The 20,388-nt window shown below is 39.0% G+C and overlaps 1 protein-coding gene across 5 annotated transcripts in view; it reads right to left on the reverse strand.

The window, feature by feature from the left end:
* glis1a (GLIS family zinc finger 1a) overlaps positions 1-20,388 on the reverse strand; it is a 63,154-nt gene that overhangs the window by 39,148 nt on the left and 3,618 nt on the right. For 3 of the 5 annotated variants that reach the window (XM_030752465.1, XM_030752463.1, XM_030752468.1), the window contains one exon: positions 13,068-13,105. The exons of the other annotated variants lie outside the window; for them this stretch is intronic. The gene's annotated coding sequence lies outside the window, so the exon portion shown is untranslated. The remainder of the gene's footprint in view (positions 1-13,067; positions 13,106-20,388) is intronic. 5 annotated transcript variants of the gene reach the window in all.

Below are 20,388 nucleotides of genomic sequence, written 5' to 3' on the forward strand. Positions count from 1 at the left end.
TTTCTAGATCAGTCACAGGCAAGCCATAAGAGAGAATAAGATCCAATGAATGACCATGTTCATGTGTGGGGCCAGTCACCCACTGCACCAAATTAAGAGTCTATAAGAGTAAGAAAGTCCTTCGCCATCGGTTTCGCAGGACAACATACATGAATATTAAAATCTCCAAGTATAAGCACATGATCATACTCAGTCATTATACCTGATAAAAAATCAGAAAATTCACCTAGAAAGTCTTTGTCAAATTTCGGGGGACGGTAGACGACGGCACACAGCACTGGGTTAGAACAATTCACTTCAAATAAAGTTACCTCGAAGCTTGAGGATGGTATATGATGTGGCTTACATTTGAAGTTGTTCTTGTAAACAGCTGCCGTTCCTCCTCCGCGTCTGGAAGTCCGAGGGGAACTTAAGTAGGAGAATCCAGACGGTAAAAGCTCCACAAAAACACTGGAATCAACAGCCTCGATCCAGGTCTCTGTTATACAGAGAAAATCCAGGCTACTGGAAGTGATGAAGTCCCTTACAATGAAGGTTTTATTTGCCAGAGACCTGGCGTTAACCAAGCCGAACCTAACGGGGGCCGCGGCCTGTGGCTTAGCAGACCGAGGGACCCGAGGTAGTGTCTTCAGATTCCTCGGGTTAACTCCGCGCTGGCGGAGCCCAGAGAAGCAGGGGGGACATGACAGGGTGCACCTATCCACGCTAGAGACGAGCAGCAGGCCAGTGTCGATCGGATCCAGAAAACGCCGTGGCATAGAAAACAGCAATCCGTTATTTACTGGAACCATGGGGGCCGAGCGTGCCAGGCAGCCCTTGAGTTTCACCAGCTGTCCACCACGCTTGCCACGGTAACGGCGGCGCTTTCGCCGAGAGCACAAATCCAATGCCCGGAAGAGGGGAGTTGGAACACTCAATAGGTGTGGGGGCAGAGTATCGTGTCCACCATAATCAATTACACCTAAACTTTCGGCTCGAAGCTGAATGTCCAGGAGAGATTGGCGATCATATACAAGCAGAGACTCAGCGCACAATACTGAACATGAAAACAATAAAAACAAAGTAACGAGAGGTCGACGGCCTGCCGAACACACTGGCGCCATCTTGCTACTCAGCAGATGTTCAAAATCTGCTGTTTACCTCAGTAAATCAAAACAAAGTCGCATCTCTGAGGCATATAGAATTTGCATTATTCATTTCAAGGTATGTTTGAATTCTAATTAGTAACCCGGACACTTTATAGTACACTTTTATATGAATCATGCAAGATTTTACAAGTTGGAGATGAATTAAGTGTTGTAAATCTTAGTTGCTGTATTAGAAAAATACATGTAGAAATCCCCAGAGTATCAGTATATTTTGGGTTAGGATAATATGTTTGCAGGAAAATAAACTCTCATTAATGTGGCTGCCTCTGCATTAAAGAAAACATTTGAACTAGTTTCACAACTGTCACTTGTGTTTTTATAATGGACATGAGAGACCAGCATCCCAGTAACAGTGAAAGTTGGCCGGAGGCTGAGAGTTTACACTTCTCTAAATAATTTGCGCCTCAGAGCCTCCAATTTCAAAATACGTTAATCCTGCAAAACCAATTTTGTGGGCTTGTGGTGTGCTAATAAATCTTAATTTACTGTACTTTCAGGTCATTAGCCTATATTTGTCCAGAGGAAACTGGAAAGGCAAATTTATGTTTTTCTAACAGCTTCCTGCTTTATTTTCAGTCATACACATTCACACCTTGGAAATTTACGATATACTCATACAAGGGAGTGCACTAAAGATTCAAATAAACTTCTTTACTTTCCACAGCTATATGTTTTTATAAGTAGCATCGCCCATGTTGCAGGTGTCAGGGATTTTAGGCCTTTGTTAGGTGGCTGCTAGTCAACCTGAGGATGTCACTATATATCATGAATAATGAAAGTTTTGTGGATATAAATTAGATGTTACTGTTATGAAATTGAGATTATACAACACTTTTATAACATGGCATATGTGTAAATGCTACAAATGGCTCATGTCAGCTTGTTAGTGAATGGTTGCTAGGCAATGTGATGTCATCATAATATCTGATATATAGAAGAAAATTCAGGGGCCTAAGATGAACCTGTGTGCCAGTTTTGGTTGCTCAATTCCTGATTATGTAGCAGGAGTTTGCAAACAAACAGAGAAAGACAAACTAGTAACCTTGTAAATATTATGCAATTTCTCTACAGACTGAGGCATCTGTTTCTCATTACTTCTGTCCAAAATGTATGCAAATTTTTCAAAAGCATAAAATGTGACTTCAGTGAAACTTTTCTAGTCATCTAGTAAAAAAGTTAATTTTATTCATTCCTTGCTGATATTTTGAATGTTGTATGGCATATATACACCATATATAACAGTAGGCTATTAAAAAAAAATCACTACTTTACAATATTTGAACACCTTCAAATGGCAAATATACAGTAGAACAGAATCACTAATGCTCTAACATAGCTCAGTCTCAGTTCTCCTGTAATGAGTACAGTGTTAGCTCAGGCAGGCTAAATTCAGCTAAAGGTTCTGCCAATACACTTTTATCCATTCCATTCCTAGCTCCTATAGGGTACACTGATTAAGCAGTACAGACGGCCTTCAAGCCTCCATCATTTAAGATAAGATAAGATAAGATAGTGTTTATTTATTTGCTGTACCTGACTTAATCATTGTCAGTTTTATTGTTTTATTGTTTTATTGTTAGTGATGTTTTATTGTTAGTGATGTCAGTTCTGTTCTGTGCTTGCTCATGGGTAACATAGCCAAGCTGACAGATATACATGGAATCTCTTTGGTCATGAAATAAGCATATTCACACATAGTTGCCAAAATATTTATGGTAAACATTCACAAATAAATTTGTTACACTGGTTTTTTAAACTCTCAAACCTATTAATCCAGCTCCAGCTGTGATACTATGTGCACAAACAAAAAACTTCAATTTACTACTTTAAGCTTGATTTCACAGACGTTAAATATATATACTTTAACATCTGCCAAATGGATGCAAATGAAATATCCACAGGAGCTACCAAATATCTATTGAAAAGCGCTACACACATCCCCTGTTCCATTATTGACACAGAAAGTGTGAAGACAGACAAGGTTCCAGGAGTTCTGCAGCTCTCCCAAACCTCAGTGTTTATTTGCCTCTTTACCCCAGAAGACAGCAAAGAAAACTGCTTTAATAGCTGTGCTGATATATCTGCCACTAAGGGACCAGCTGGCACCTTTTACATATATATTTACAGTGATAATTGTTCATTATCCTCAGCAAGACACCCTTCAGAAGACACATACAAGAAATACATGAATTCCAATAAATAGGTTTCAGACTACAGTCCTACCTGCTGGGGGCAGGTTTCCTGTTAGGGAGGCCAGTCTATGTCTGACTGCTAAAGAAAAAACAGAAAAGTTCCTCTAAAGACAAAGTATTTTATGGGTAAAAGTGAATTAAAATAGGAGCAAAACCTTCTGTTTTTGATCTGCCAACTGTAAAAATTTCCCATCAGTACGAGCTGTCAAACTGCTTCAGCTTCAACAGGGAAAAGATTTATTTTTATTGAGGGAAGACACCTGAGCTGAAGCTGCTGACCTGACACCGTAGAGCTGCATAAAGAGGCACACTGTTGTGATTAGAGGTGAATGATACCCTTTTCCAAAACCAAGAACCAAGTAACTAATACTGAGAACAGTCTCAAGAACTTTTAAACAGAAATTGATGCTGCTGGCCATCGTGAGCTATGAACTTAAACACTGACGTAATGAAAAATCCAACTCACAAACTTCAAACATGAGCACCGAACTTCTTTGGAGTCTCAAACTAAACTGTCACTTAACTTTTTTGATTCAGCCTCTGGTGGGATTTTAGTCAGAAGTAACTAAAAATCAGCACAGAAAAGAGGGCCAAATGCAAGATGCCAGAGCACGGGGACTATATGAAGTCCTGTGAAAAACTAAGCACACCCTTACGGCTTCCATAGGGGTTAAGAGGGTAAGTAGCAGCCAAGTGATGCTAATAAAATGTACCTGATTAACTTCAGCAAGTGTGAACACCTCTATAAAAGCAGTCTGGTAGTTTGCTGGTCTGGAGTAAACAGGTGTATGTTTCTGACTTTGTGGTCTTTCAAGTTTTAGTTATTTAAATATTCTATTTGATTTTTGGTTTACTTAGTGTTTATATTTACTTCATGTACTTTTCCCCAGAGTATTTAGTCTTCTAGTTCCTGGTTGCTTTAGAGTTTAGTTCTCCCTCAGCGTTCCATCCTATTGTGTCATTTCTCCTGTATTATGGGCATTTGTGTGTCTCTGTTTCCACGTTTAGTTATCTCATCTCACTCCCTGCTTTGTTTTGATAGTAAGATGTCCCTCATGCCTTGCTTCTAATTTTAGTTCCCTTTTCTTGTCCCCTATGATTTTGTTTAGCCATGTCTAATTTTCCCCAGCTGTCTCCACTTCCCCGATTGCCCTTCTCTGTGTGTGCATATAGCGCTGTCCTCCCATTAGTCCATTGTCAGAGAGTTTGAGGAGAAAGCCTCTCCTCTCTAAAAAGAACGTGGCAGCACAGCTTAGGTTTACAAAATTGCATCTGAGCAAACCACAAGACAATGTCCTTTGGACAGGCAAGACCAAAATGGAGATGTTTGGGCATAATGTACAGCACCATGTTTGGTGAAAATTAAACACACTATAACATAAGCATAAGAACCTCATGCCAACTGTCAAGCACAGTGGTGGAGGGGTGACCTGGCTGCCTTCCGGTCATTGAGTCGACCATGTAAAGAGAGGGCCTGACTGGTGAAGTCATACAGAAAATTATTACTTCAAGTCACTGCTGCTAAAGATGGTTCTAGAAGCTACTCAATCACAGGGTGAACTTGGTTTTTCATAGGACTGCACAGAGTCCTGTGAAGGCAGGTATTAAGTGACTTGATTGAGATCAGGTGTGAAAGGAAACTGGTGGGAAACCCGACTAAGGACAGAAGTTGAACAAACTAGACTGAAAGTCAAACATGGATTACAAAATAAATCAGGAAATTACAAAACAAACAAACAAACTCCTGTAACAGTGTATCTACATGTACAAAAATACATACACCATCAAGTACAAAACTGGTTGTCATTGTTTTAGTGGTTCTCCTACACTTTATGTTTTTATTGGTAACAGACTGCATGTTAGTCAGGAACAAATTATAGCTTACAGACCTGCAATGTTTATTCTTTAGCCTGTTTTTCATTTTTGTGAAGTGTGAGGAAAAGTGTTTAAGAAAATGCTTTACTGACAAATGCTGAAACAAATACTAGTCTCTTTATCAGGACATTGGAAGACACCCAAGATACAACATTGGTTGCATCTATGGGTCTCTGGTCAGTTTATTTTCCTGCCAATACTGTGTAGTCTGAACCCGGCATTAGGGACACTGTAATGTATTAACCCCAAGGATGTTCATTTTGGCCTCACAGTATTGCATCAGTTACTGACTGAATTTGACTGTTTTTTCAGGTGGAAATTTAAAAAAAAAGGAAAATAGCCAAGGGCTTGAGAGGTTAACCACAACCACAATTGTTCCCAAACCTAACCAAACCTTAGCCACTGTGTTGTCCCACTTTAAAACATATTACAAGAACTGTGTTTTGGAGGTTTTGGAAAGCACAGACAGCTGACGCTTTCTGCCAAATATGAGCACCATGTCAAAAAATGTCGTTCTGAAAGCCTATGCTGTAATTGGACTTTAGCATGAAGACCGAATGACACATGAAAATTGAACTGGCTTGAACTAGAGCGCTTTATGTTGACCTAGACCTCAAACAGAAAGTCAGAGCTAAACTAGAAGATGAAGCAGGTGCAGAAACACCTGTGGAAGGTATGGTCATGCCAAAGTTCCAGTCTGGGGACATCAGTGCCCCTGATGAGGAGAGTTGGCATCTCATTTCTGTCCAATATATGTGCCAGTCGGGTTCTCACAGCCAATTCAGTGTGAAAAAGGTGCTGAATACATTTATTCCATGCAAGTATAAATCCATATAGCATCCAAGTCAGCTGAATAAAGGAGAGCAATGTGAAGCTGCAACAGTGCCATGACAAAATTCAACAGTGACGCCAGTTAAGACACTCAGTCATGTCTAAATTTGTAGGCACTGCTGAAAGAAGAGGCCGGTCCTGGTGACAAAAACACCAATGTCTGGAAACACAGCTTGAAACTGAAGGAAGGAATGTAAAGCTGCACTACAAGACCCCAACAGAGGAGTCGATTAGTCTTCCATCCCCACATATATAGAATCTGCAGCTGGAAGGAAAAATATGAAACCATCCATCAAAAAATAAAGATCCAGGTAAGTGTTATTTAAAATAGAAATACTCTCAAGACTGGGATAGCTATAGCAGCCCTGAAAGCTCGGTACCTTAGAAAACACATGTAGATAGACAAACCAAGAGATTTCAAACATCTTCACAACCAACAAAGACAACCAATGTGGAAACAAGCTCCAAATAACAGACTACACGTTAACAAAGGGAACTTGAAAAGGGCAAGCAGTCTGGCTGTGGCGCTGTTAAAGAAATCCATCAGCTGTGGTAGAAAATTAACTTCATGTGTATTTATCTTATTAAATAATTAATCTACAAGACTATGCCTCTAAAAAAAAAAAAAAAAAAAAAAAAAAGGTCACACCTGACTTAAATTTGGTTGCATTTTCATTCAAGGTCATCTCAAATTTTGTGAGCCCACAGGCAGTGAAGACAGTGCATCAGGTCAGGAGCTCGAGCACGATCATGGTTACTGCTTTGTTGGAAACACCAGCATTGTGTTCAGGGAATTCATCACCCAGGGCCCGAATATCAATGCTCAGTTCTCCTGTAACATCCTGAAGCACTTTTTAAAAAAAGAAAATCTACACCTGTAAAACTTTACCTGATTACTCACCTCTGTGGACTTTCATTCCCAAAATTAATTTTCAAATTGAAGGGTTGCTGTTTTGACATAATGAAAGATTCACATTTGCACATGGTCAGAGCAGGACTTCACCGAACACTGGAAGTGATGCCGTGCTGCACAAGGAGACAGTCTTGAATGGAATAAAAGCCTAATTCAAATCAGGGATGGCTATTTACTTTTTATAGGAGTAGTAGCAACACTTTTTGATCACACCTTGTATTACTATAGATATGTGCTATGAACTTTGTGTTAGCATTTAGAAGAGTTTTAGCTTTCCAGTTCAAATAACCCAAAAATACACGTAGTAAATCACAAACTGGCTTTGGTTGGGAAAGATATACATTTCCTGACTGATTGGCAAGTGGCTGCTGAAGGCTGCTGGCAGTTACTGTGAAACTGATTGCTAAAGCCCCATTCATGCCAGCCTGGAGGCCTAAAAACCACCATCGCTACGGAAAAATGTTTATTCCCTGACCAGATGAAAAGTTGGTTGCAAAGAGATTTACGGTGATATACCAAAAACCTCCTCGTGATTGCTTTGGTCGCTAGCAGGTTGCTGCGGTCACATGTAGTCTGCATGGAAGAGACCGACTTGTGTACAAATACTTGCAAACTACTTGCTGAGCAATAGTGAAACTGTGGAAAGCAACACAAACCAAAAACAAAGAACATTTGTGTTCAAAGTAAAAGTTGTACCTTTTGAAATGTGTCAGTTGCAGTGGTAAGGCACAACTTTCACTTTGAAGGCAAATGTTGTCCGTTTCCAGTTGGTCACACTTTTTCCAAGTTTTATTGCCGCTCTGCCAGTACGGTTTGCAGACAAGTTAGGTAGGTTATATTGAGCTAACATTGTGTCAATTAAGCTCAGGAACATTTCTACAAATTTAAGATCTTCATAGTTAAAAAATTTTTTATAAAAAACCTGAAAACTGACCTTATCTGTTGTTATCACTATAATAATGTTAATAATTAACAGGGCTAAACCCACGTCAAACATCGATCGCAAAGCCTCACTGAGTCACCACCATAGCTGTCATGTCCTGGGCCGTTGGCCCAGCGTTTTGTGTTAGTTTATTTCCTGAGTGTGTCCTCCCAGTAGGTTGATGTCTTGTGTTTCCTAGTGTTGTGATATGTCTGCGTCTCTGTCCTGAGTCTGTGCCTGTTGTTTAGTCAGTATGTTCCTTGGTTTGTCACTTCCTGTTTATTTTGACAGTCTGGTTTTCCTGTGCTTTGTGTTCAGCTTTGCTTCCCCTGTGTAATTAGTTTCATTTGCCTCACCTGTTGTTCCCTGCTGTTTCCTCTTGCCCTGATTACCCAGTGTGTATTTAAGCCCTCAGTTTCCATGTGTTCCTTGTCGCGTCGTTGATGTTGTGTGCCCGTGTGTTCCCTGTGTTTGACCGTCGTCTCCCTTCCAAGATTTTTGTATTTGTTTTTCCCCTGCTTAAATAAATCCCTTTTAAGTTACGCTGACTTCTGGAGTCCTTCGTGTCAGCCATTCCTCGCCTGTTTCCTCCCCGGCCATGACAATAGCTACAGACAATTTTGCTTTTAAACGTTTTAATAGTTTTTATGATGTGAACCAAAGCGACAGAATATCAACATTTGTTTTTCATTTAATTTGATGCACAGTTTCTTCATTAATAACTCTGATTTGAAATGTAAGTTTAGCGTGAGTCTTGCTAGTTACAGACTTTGCACTGGTGAACTTAATTTAACATAAAAGCCAAGTCACTAATGTCCATCATCTGTGCTGGTAACTGAAACTTAACTGTATAATGACCTGCAGCTGGTCTGAAGTTGAAAAGCTTTAACAAAGTTCTGGATCCATTCCTGAGAGCGTTTCAGCTCACTGTGCTGTGACCCCATTTGCCTTGAGTTTCTGACGTGATGACTGTGGCTGGTAAAAATCTGACTCATTGGTAAAATCCCCTCCCTGATTTTGATATATTCAGTCACGTTTATGTAACACTCCCAATTCCATAACACCCCAGTCCAGTTTGTTGTGTGACTGAAGCCAAAAGATTTTGAGAGGTGGGTCAAAGTAAGCTCAGTGGGAGCAGGTGAATAATACCCTCTGGTGTTGCAGAACACAAGGATTTGCTATTGGGTCACAATTCATATATGTCATCTTAATAAGAGGTTTAAATTACTGTTGACTTTATTCACAGTAATCCTTCCTGTGCACTGAGACATTTAATAGCCCAGACAGGACTTTTTGAAAGGTGCAATTTACTGCACCTCCAAACTAAAGTCTATTTTACTGGATAAACAGGAGGGATTTTGTTCTTTTGTTTTATTTTGAATTACATATCTGCATACTAGAATGATCTAATTTCAGTCTTTTATAAGCTAGCAATGAGCAGTCACCTTCACTGTTTAAGTGTGGAAAACACACACACACACACACACACACACACACACACACACACAGAGACAGAGCAGGAAATGATATTTTGAAAACTAAAACATAATAAAATGCCTGTTTGTTTGAGGAGCAAAGATGTGAGATCAGCACACTTTCCAGTGTTTCCTCTACTGTCTCTTTTGAGGAGGTGCACCAACGAAGGGGAAAATACAAAGAAGGAGAAATAAAATGGAGAAAAATTCAAACAACTAATTATTTTATCTGTACTGTTGACGTAATTTATGTGCAGTTATTTGTTCTTTCAATGCAGAGCTACTTTCTGTCATCTACTGTCACTGTAGTTTGACTCCCCTGTTCTGATTTTGTTTTGAGTAGTAAAACCTTTAAAATAAACATTATTTACACATTAAAAGATCAGGAATTTTTATTTGGTGTGCTTTCAAGAACATTTTGGTGCTGCAAATAACTCCCGAATGCCCTGTTACTAGTGGAGACAAGATTTTCCATGATCTCATTGCATTATACAATTCACTGTTTTATCTGTTTTAGATTTAGCACCATAGCCTGTGTATAAAACATGGACAAAACTCTAAATCTGCATACCCTCTAATGGCCAGCAGTGGGAGACTCCTGCATTCACAAGTGCAGTTTTTTCAGATATCTATGGGCTCTCTGCAGCCATGATAAATTTATGGCCTCAGTCATTAAGTCATAAATACAGGAAGTTTATTTTGTACATTATAATCCTCCACAGACTACAGAAGAACATGCCACGCATGTGTCATTTAGCATAAAAAACAAACAAACATGGCCAAATTGCTAAATGGAGGTCTTGAAAATGGGAATCCTCAAACCAATGGATGATGCTACAGTAGCTAACTCTATCTTTTATACATAGCGTATGCTTTCTACTTGTAATTATCAGTAATTTTTTTTTAACAGCTGTCTGTGATTTCACCCACAGATTGAAAGCAGATTTTGAGTCCCAGCCAGAATCATTAGTTTTGTACAGAAGCTCAGAGTAATCAAAAGAACAACAAAGAAAAACTTGTACCATAATTATGACTTAGTAGCTCATAATTTCAAGAAATTTGCTCATAAGTGAGAATTGATTGTGACAATACAGGCTTTAAAGTCAGGCTTGCTATTATCTGATAATGTAAATGTTTGCTTTTGTATTTTTGTGCACAGAGTCCATATAAAAAGATGGATGAGCTTTTAGAAACCAGACATCAGGAGCGCAGGGTACATGTGACTGTGAAACTGAGGGAAACTACACACTCCTAAGGCAGCAACTTGTCAATCCCAATGTAGGCCCAACCCATTGTCTTTCTTTAAAATCCTTCGGGAGACTAACAAGGACCATAACTTATAAAACGAACACCGCAATGTCTCTGATAAGACTTGAAACTAGCAACTTGAAATCATCAACACATCAGGAAAGGGTTTACTTAGGTGAGTGAACCAGGGTGCTCAAGGGCCATTTTCCCATAGACTTTTATACAAACACTTTGCAGTCAGAGTCATCACCTCCTGCTGCCCATTAGAGAGAATGTAAGTTTAATAGTTTTGTCCATCTTTTATATACAGTCTGTGGTTTTTGATTTAGATAGGCAGAATCATAATTAAGTGATTTTCCTTAAAGCTCTGTCATATCCAACTTGATGCACAATGTATGGAAGTATGGACAGAAGCAAGCAAACACTAACATTTTACAGTTGCAACTCTGCAGTATAACAACCTCAAGTTTATTACACTCGGTTCAAATTACACTCACACACAGTAGCTATTAATAGCATTTTTATTATGGGTCTCCTCTGCAACCAAAACAAATCCAAATGCAACAGGAGAATGTGGAATGGCAGCATAAATCTGCAGTGATGAGTGAGAAACAACAGCACAAGAGGTTTGGCAGTCAAAATTCTGAGTTTCTTAATGACATGAATACAGCATCACACTATGATAAAATTCCTGTTTGGCCTAAGACCTCCAGCAAATTCTTTCTTAGGCAAGTGTTAAGATATGCCATTTCATCTTTCAGCATCTGCAGCATCAATTCACATTTCATTTTTCTTCTCTCACTTTTAAGCTCAAACCTTTAAAAACATTAGTCCCTGCCTTTCCCTCCATCACCATTCACCTATGCTGCTCCTCTTGGCAGACCTAAACCTTTACAAGCAGGTGTGGATCTGTGAGAAACTTTGTCTGAGTGCAGATGGCAGGAAATTCCAGGGAAATGACAGCGGCTCAGTCTAAACCACAAGATGTTGTGAGCAGCGCCCATGGACCAGATAGAGCAGGGCCAGCAGCAGCAGCGCCTATGGACCCAACTTGGACTCCTGGTCTGCCAGCGCCTTGAAATATGAGCAGCTTCACGAGGCGTCTGTTAAAACTTTTCTGCAATGGACTTATTCTGGTATGGTGGGTACTGACTGACTCCAGTGTGTCTTTCCAAACAAATTTTGGGTGGTATTTGGTCTGAGCAACCCTGTGAAAACAGATTATGTTTTACATCTAGTGGTTTATTGTAGCTGATGTTTGGTGAACCATCAGTATTTCAGCCAGTAGATCGGTCAGGGCTACATCAAGCAACACTTTCCAGCCCTTAATGCTGTACTCCTCCACATGATGTCATGGGAGAGTTAGTGAGTGAAGAACCCGCAGCTCCAAGACTACAAAGCCGTGAATTTAAAGTTTGTTTTTATATAAATCTGGTTTCATTACATTATTAGCAATATAGTCCATCTATTACAGTTAACTGAATAAACAGTTTGACAAAGTTATGCAGTTATGTTTGGGATAGCCTCAGTTTTGCTGGCATCTTCATCTCCTTAAACAATTTACCACTTTAGTTTCCCTTTCATTGGCTTCAGTGTTTTTAAAAATCAGCCTATTCATCAGTGTCAGCCTGTTTCATCTGCTCATTTCACTGATATGATAATTACACCAAGGTTTTATGGAGTGCCACATTTACCGCATAAGATTTATATTTTTGCATGTGCTACCCCATTCAGTTCACACCTAATGTTTTTTTTAAATCATCTTATCATCAAATGGAAATATTCTGCACATTTGTCACAGCCGTTCAGCCTGATGTATTCTGTATCTTTGGAAATGTTGAGATGTGAAGAAGAATTTAAAATGTTCTTTTGGTTTTTTTTTGTTTGGTATTTCTTTGGGGTTGGGACAAGTTTCATCACAAGATAGTTATGATGTTAACTCAGTGCAATTGGTCATTCAGCATTTCATTCATCAAAGGTGTTCCTGAGATTTATTTTTTTATTCTTAGATAAATCTGACACACACTAGCCTTGGTGTACTTTATGAAAATTAAAAATAGTATTAAAAAAACAACAATAAATCTAGCAGCAGAGTGCAATACTCTCTGTCTCTTAACAGCAAGTGGTTCTTCATTATTGGCTAGCTGCAGAGAAATGGAAAAATGCAGCTATTCACCGTAATGTTTGGGTTTGCAGAGCACTTCATAAAAGAGGACTGTCTAGAGGAAAGTCTATTTGAGTCCCATGCACCTGTGGTTCACCCGAATGACAAGCTGAAGTCAATGCTGTCCCCTCTGAGTTACATTTTTCCTTGTTGGGTTGGGTGTACAGACCGAGTGGCTCAATCAGCTGGCAGACTGAGCAATCAGCACTCTTTTATGCAATAAAAAATCCGACCAGTTTACAACATAACAGGTTACTGCATGCACATCACACCACAAACACACAAACAAAATTTCTTACCGAAGCACAATTGGGAATCCTGATATCCATCAGCATATCTGCAGGAAAAAAAATCTGCATGTTACAGCCTCCTTCACTCACATTTGAGCTTCTTTTTTCTCACTTCTACTATGATGTAATCTACTCGGTGAGATAATGTAGATAAGAATTTCTAAACCAAAACAATAAAATAAAGTTTCCAAAAAAAAGGATGGCATCGCTTCCTTGGAGGCACCTTTTTTTTTTTTTTTTGGTCTGTCGCAAACATCGGTCTATTTTCCCTGCGAACATGCTGATGGATGTTAGGATTCCCAATTGTGCTTTGCATGATTCACAGTTCAAAATAATCCTTATTGATCTTTTACTGGGTGCTGGTGCAGCCCTTCAGTTCATCCACTGTCTGAAATAAGTCACTTTAGGTTCTGACCTTTTAAAGCCACACTCACTTTAAGCCAGCTTTCTTCTGATTGGCTGCCCCTCGGAAACAGAAGGTTTGAACAGCAGGTGGGTGGAGCTTCTATGCTCACAGCAAGAGCTGAGAGCTGTCTAGTTCTTGTCTTTCTTTTACATAATACAGAGACAAGAGTAGAAAACCCTGTCTGAGAGTGTTTAGAGCCATCTGAAGACTGAGCTGTTGGTTCACATCGATTGCTTGTACATCCACTGTCCTCATTATTTAAAACTTTGGCCACATTTAATATGAGCGTCCACAACTGTAACAGTATATATTACAAAAAATAAGAAAAAGTCCAAAAGTGCAACATACTGATGAGTAGTACGCTGTTCTAAAGTTGTCTTTTACTGGTTGTGCCATATCATACCGTCAACTTGCGATATCAGTGACATTGTAGCACGTACAGCAACAACATGAGCCCAAACGTGCAAGAGCTACTTCAATAATTTGGAAGAACAATTCTGCTCAAGGTGGAAACAACAAACTTGTTTCACCACTTGATGCTAAAACACAGTTGAGTACAACCAGGCTATGAAGGCAGTCAAGGAGAAGATACGAGCTGGTGGCGATGTGCAACCCAAAAGTAAACAAATGACCTAACCGACAATCATGTGACAGGAAGAGCACATGAATGGAAATTACAGATGTGGTTATGTCAGTGGTCGGCAACCTGTAATCCGGAAAGAGCAATTTGAACCCGGTTTACATGGAAAACAAAACAGTGAGAGCCGCAAATACTAGCAGAAGCCGGTAGCGGCTACCGCGAGTATATTGAGAAACTAAAATAAATAAATAAATAAAATGATTTTATTTTAATATTTCAAGATCACAATAATGTTCCAATTTAAAACTACAACAAAAACCGAACTGACAAAAATAAAATGCACTTCAACTGGAGACTTATAATTTACTTCCACGAGCCGCACAGAGCCGCAGATTAAGCCTGGATGAGCCGCATGCGGCTCCAGAGCCGCGGGTTGCTGACCCCTGGGTTATGTGATGGTAAAGAAGGGCTTCAAGAAAATAGTTAAAAAGCTCAACCCAAAATACAACATCTCAGGTAGAAAATGTTTTTTTAGTTTTATTATGTGATAATATTGTGCAGCTCCTGCAAGTTTAAATTAGTTAACTTTTAAGTTATTGTTGCTGTTAAACTAAAGCATTAAGAAATTATGCTTTATTATACTTTCACTTAAAATTTCCATTGCAAACACTACCCAGGCTACTTTTGTGCTTACATTTGGCTTATACTGTGGCACTGTTACAGAACTATAATGCTGCTGCTACTGCTGGCACCTTGTGGCAATAGAATCACATTGAATTAGGTAGTCTGACATCAGTGACAGTAGCTCACTGGAAAAAAAAAGGATAGAAAAGCCCTTCATCTTGTTTGCACAATAAATGCTGATGCCTGTAAGCTGCAATTACTGATAAAACATTGATATTTTTTCTATATCGTCATATATATAAAATTACTGCAAATTTCCTTGAAATATTTTGATATAATTTGTGGCTGTATACCCCACCTCTAAATGCAATATTGAATTTGATTTCAAACTAGGTTTCACTGAATTTCTTCACAGTTTGTAGCAGTGCACCAGCTGTTCTATCTAAGGCGTGCTAGTAGGTTTACCTTTTAAATATACTGTGACACCAGAAACCAGTGACAAATCCAATCAAGTTCTTTCAAACAAGCTGGCTGTGTCCTCTGTGTTGACAAAAACAAAGAAAGTGAATACAGAAGTTGTAGGAATATGAGCAATAAATCCCAGTGTGTGAGCTAGGAAAACATACACAATCAATAAAAAAAAAGGAAGTCGGAAGTGTTTACAGCTGCTTAAACTGGCAACACTAAGGCAGCCAGCATTCATAAAATGAAGGAAGCCACAGTGGAGATGCAGAGAGATAATGGTGAATTTTCTGGAAGAGACTCATACTGTTGCACTTGAGTGTTCACACTAAAATGACAGGAATAATTGCGTAACATCTAAAAGAGAGTTGAGAGTGAAGCCTGGTTTATTTCTCAGCTTCGCACAGCTGGCCAATCACAGTGTCATTATCGGTTTCGGGAAGTTACAGAAATGGTTGTAAACAGGCAACTTTGATCTGATGTCGGAAAGGTCTGTGTGTGTGGATTGAGGCCTGTTTCTTAAACCATTTGAGACTCACTCACAGCTTCAATGTGGAGGTTAGGTTTCAATGATTTTCTACCTTTGTCTTAGGCGAGTGTTTTCTACAGACCTAACAAAGACGTGATGATGTTAAACCTCACAGTGGAAGCTTTACACAGTAATTACAATGTGTGGAGAAAAACTTTATTAACTGCATCAACAGAAAGAAATGCGTGTGTCTAATTCCACATATGGCAGTGAATGTATTACTGAATAACAGCTTGGATAAGTAACAACCGCTTTCCCCAAAGGACTGAACTTTTGAGTCATATCTCTCTGCCTCATTCATTCCCTTGCACTTACATGCAGGGGAATGAATATGACAGAGATTCACACAATAAAGGAAAAAAAGCACATCAACATATGCATCATATTAATACTTTTAACAAGAGTATTAATTTCGAAACAATTCTTTTAATTCAACATTTCTTCCTGCAATTTCAGCAGACCCTCTGCCACCTTCAAAACACTCCTTTTTCCTTCCTGTTTTTTTTTTTTTTTTAACAAAAACTTTAAAATGTAAATTGATTTTCTTCTGGGACTGGATAAAACGTGGAAAGCTGCACAAGTCTGCTCTGCAAATTCTGCAAGGCATCATTAATCTTGACAGATCTCTTTAATTTTACTGCTATATTTGTTATGCTTGTCTGTTAGTCTTAGGTGGCTCCCAGTAATAATATTTAAACTTTATTGCAACAACTCCCTCTGCATTGAGTCTGTTTCTCTCTTTAGTGTGCACGTCCCAACACAAACTAATGCAAAAAAACAGTACATCATGTTGCTACTGGCAGTGACTACAGGCTCTGTAAGAAGTACACTTTTAATTTGACATAACTTTGTCCTTCTTCGAGGACAGTTCCTCTTTGTTGCTGAGTTTATTTACCAATCTGTTTGCTGGGATATTGTTTATGGCTGTTGCACTGATTTAATCACTCTCTGCTCTGATCCCTTGCTGCTTGTGCGCCAACCTCCTGCTGAAGACCTCATGGGAAATAAACATCCATCCATCCATCCATCCATCCATTTTCTTCTGCTAGCTTTATTATGTTATCCTTTATGAATGTGCATTCATCTTTTAAATTATATTGTAACAAAAGACAACAGAGCTTTAAAAAGTTGGATCAAGCAACATGCCCTAAACTGCACTCGCTGATATTTTTCACATTAAAACTAAATCAAATGATAATGTGTAAAAGTGGAAGAAGTCAAACAGAGGATTACTACCAGCTCTGCCCTTACCCAGCAGCTTTGATTTGTTGAGTCAATCATTGTTTTTGGTTTTACAGCCTGCTGCACTACAAAATACACTAAACACCACCTCCTGAGGACCAAAAAAGAGGCAGGCGTGATTAGATTTGAAGACAGTAGACCACTTAGCAGCTCAAGGGCCAGATATTTCCCCAGGAAGGTGGTGAAGACCAAAATCAGAGCTAAACAGAGAGTAGGTATTGGGCTTACACTCACTGTTAGGTACACCAGTTCAACACTTCATTAACGCAAATAATTGATCAGCCAATCCTATGGCAGCAACTCAATACATTTAGTCATGTAGAAATAGTCAAGATGACCTGCTGAAGTTCAAAGGGAGTACCAGAATGAGGACAAAAAGTGATTTAAGTGACTTTGAACGTAGCATGATTGTTGGTACCAGATGGGCTGGTCTGAGTATTTCAGCAACTGATGATCTACACAACCCACACAACCATCTCTAGGGTTTACAGGAAATGGTCCAAAAAAGAGCAAATATCCAGTGAGCAGCAGTTCTCTGGTCGAGAATGCCTTGTTGACATCAGAGGTCAGAGGAGAATGGCCAGATTGCTTTAAGCTGATAGTATGGCAAAAGTAACTCAAATAATCACGTGCTACAACCAAGGTATGGAAAAAAACACCTCTGAATGCACAACATGCTGAACCTAGAAGCAGATGGGCTACAGCAGCAGAAAGCCAGACCAGGTGCTACTCCTGTCAGCTAAGAACAGAAAACTGAAGCTATAATTCACACAGAAGATTATAAAAATGTTGTCTGGTTTGAAGAGTCTCGATTTAGGCTGTGACATTCGGATGGTAGGGTCAGAATTTGGAATGCATGGATCCATTCTTCTGTCTTGTACCAGCAGTTCAGGCTGCTGCTGGTGGTGTAATGGTGTGGAGGATATTTTCTTGGCACACTTTGGGCCCCTTAGTACCAACTGTGCATCATTTAACTGGCACAGCCTACTTGAGTATTGTTGCTGACCATGTCCATCTCTTTATGACCGCAATGTGCCATCTTCTGATGGCTGCTTCCAGCAGGATTATGCACCATGCCACAAAGATCATCTCAAACTGGTTTCTTGAACATGACAATGAGTTCACTTGACTCAAATGGCCTCCGCAGTCATCAGATCTCAATCCAATAGAGTACCTTTGGGACATCGTGGAGCAGGAGATTCACATTATGGATGTGCAGTCAACAAATCTGCAGCAACTGTGTGATGCCATCATGTAGAATAGAACAGAATAAACTTTATTGTCATTGCACCAGAAGTACAATGAAATTGTGTACTGGGGTTCAATGTGAGCGGTGAAAAGCTCTCATAATAGGTATTTGGTGTCTCGTTCCAATATTAAGCAGTTTATCCCAACTGTAAGAGAACTTGGGCTCACACAAAACCACAAATGTCCACTCGAACAACCACAAGGTGCATACACAAAGTTTCAGGGAGTATCAAGCCGCTAGTATTTTTAAATGCTTTGATGTCTTGATGTTAATATGGACCAAAATCTGCGAGAAATGCTTTCAGCATTTTGTCGAATCTATGCCATAAAGAATTAAGACAGTTCTGAAGACAAAAGGGGGTCCAACCCAGCACTAGCAAGCTGTATCTAATAAAGTGCATAGTGAGAATATATTGCTCTATTAAGTTTCAGAACAAAATTGTTTGCACAAACAAAAAAAAAAATGCAACAAATAAAATTAAGCCCAAGAATATTTTTCTTACTGATGATCATCAGAATTGATCAGAGAGTGTACATCCATCAAATGGATTATATGATTATGCTAACATTATTCTCTGTCTGCTGGATATTTGCCATAACAACCTTATGAGGAGGGATGGAAAGTTCAAGCAGCAATATTGTTCCATATTTGCTGGGGACCATTTCAACTATTTTTCAAAGCCCACCCTCCTTAACTCAGACTGCTCTCAAATTGTGACATGCTAGCTTTAGCTGTTGGGAATTTTTGATGATGTTTCTGCTGTTTGCAAAGTAACATCTAATCTCACTGCACCACACAGTTTTTACTGGTCTGACATCTATGGAAGTGTGTTTCTGCCACTGAAAACAACAGCGCTGACTGGCAAAGCTACGTTGGAACTAGTTTTGAGTTATTATCTTATAATTTCAATTAAATTTTTCAATTTATTCCCTCATACGTTTGACTTAGTAAGTCAAATTTAACTGAAATTTTGATTTCTGGATTGGCAAAATTATATGTTTTTAAGTGGTGGAAACAAGATTCCATGTAAATATAGTTTAAAGGATTATTTGGGATTATTCAGGATTATTCACTGCTGCAGACTGAACTATCTAAGCTCATTTGTTTCTCATTCAAACACTGGCATCTAATACACTAAATACAAGCATTCCTGTTTTATTTAAAATATCTTATTTTCAATACTGTCCAACACAAAATCAAAGAAGCCTAACAAGGAGGAGTGTTTCCCTGCAACAAAATCTGGATTCATTTCCAAACCAGAGAGGCTATAGAAACACTCATACACTCTCACACACATTTCTCTAATAAATTTGGTTTCATGTGCTGTGAAAATAACCTCAAGCAAGAATCTGGAGTTTATAATCGTCATTTAGAGATAAAGTACCCTCCTTGTATTAACTGGAACTCCTATAATCCCACTAATTCATTGGACTGTGCTAAGAAGAAAAGTTCTGGGAGTTGAAATAATTTCCCCAAGTAAATATGATTTAAAAAGACATTAGCCCGCAGTTAATAAACACCAGAAACAATGTTGAAACAGTTACCTCTGATACTTGAAGCGAGTTGTATTACACAGCTGTGTCACCCTTGGGTGTTGCAAAAGAGAACGCACCTCTGGCCAGGAATAATATTTCTGAACGAAACCAAAATGACTCTGTGCTTTTAGAGAAATCACTGTTAATGTCTGTGAAAGGTATGCAGGGGCCGGGCAGCTGAGAAAAACAAGTGACGAACCACTTCATCAACACGATCTGCCATAAAACAACAGCTCAAACTAGCATGAGATCGGACGTGACAAATTCAGACTCCAGGCTGTTTTTTCAAAGACATGAAAACAAATATTTATGTATGAGAAAGCAAATTTAATTCTTGCCTAACACTAATGAATCCCATATGATCCAGGGTTCTCTGCAGCTTTGAACTCTTAATTAAATACATTAGGTCATCTTGCCGTACGTAGTCTAAACACAAGTATTCAAAGAGCTTTCGTAACAAAGCGTATGACTTTAAAAGACCTCTATTGGCCACCAGAGGGAATTGCATTAACCATTTTTTCCAGCCAAAATTTGATCACATTTTGGACAAATATACAAAAGTTCAAGAAATATATTTTTTTTCCAATCAGCAGGTTTTTCCCATCAGCTGGTTTGATGCAAATTTAGTGAAGTGGGTATAACAAGATTAGATCATCAAAAGAGGAGCGGTAATTGACTGCATTACAATAACCTTCTTTCAAGA

Source organism: Archocentrus centrarchus, chromosome 17 (genome assembly GCF_007364275.1).
Source record: "Archocentrus centrarchus isolate MPI-CPG fArcCen1 chromosome 17, fArcCen1, whole genome shotgun sequence".
In the NCBI taxonomy this organism is placed as follows: Eukaryota; Metazoa; Chordata; class Actinopteri; order Cichliformes; family Cichlidae; genus Archocentrus; species Archocentrus centrarchus.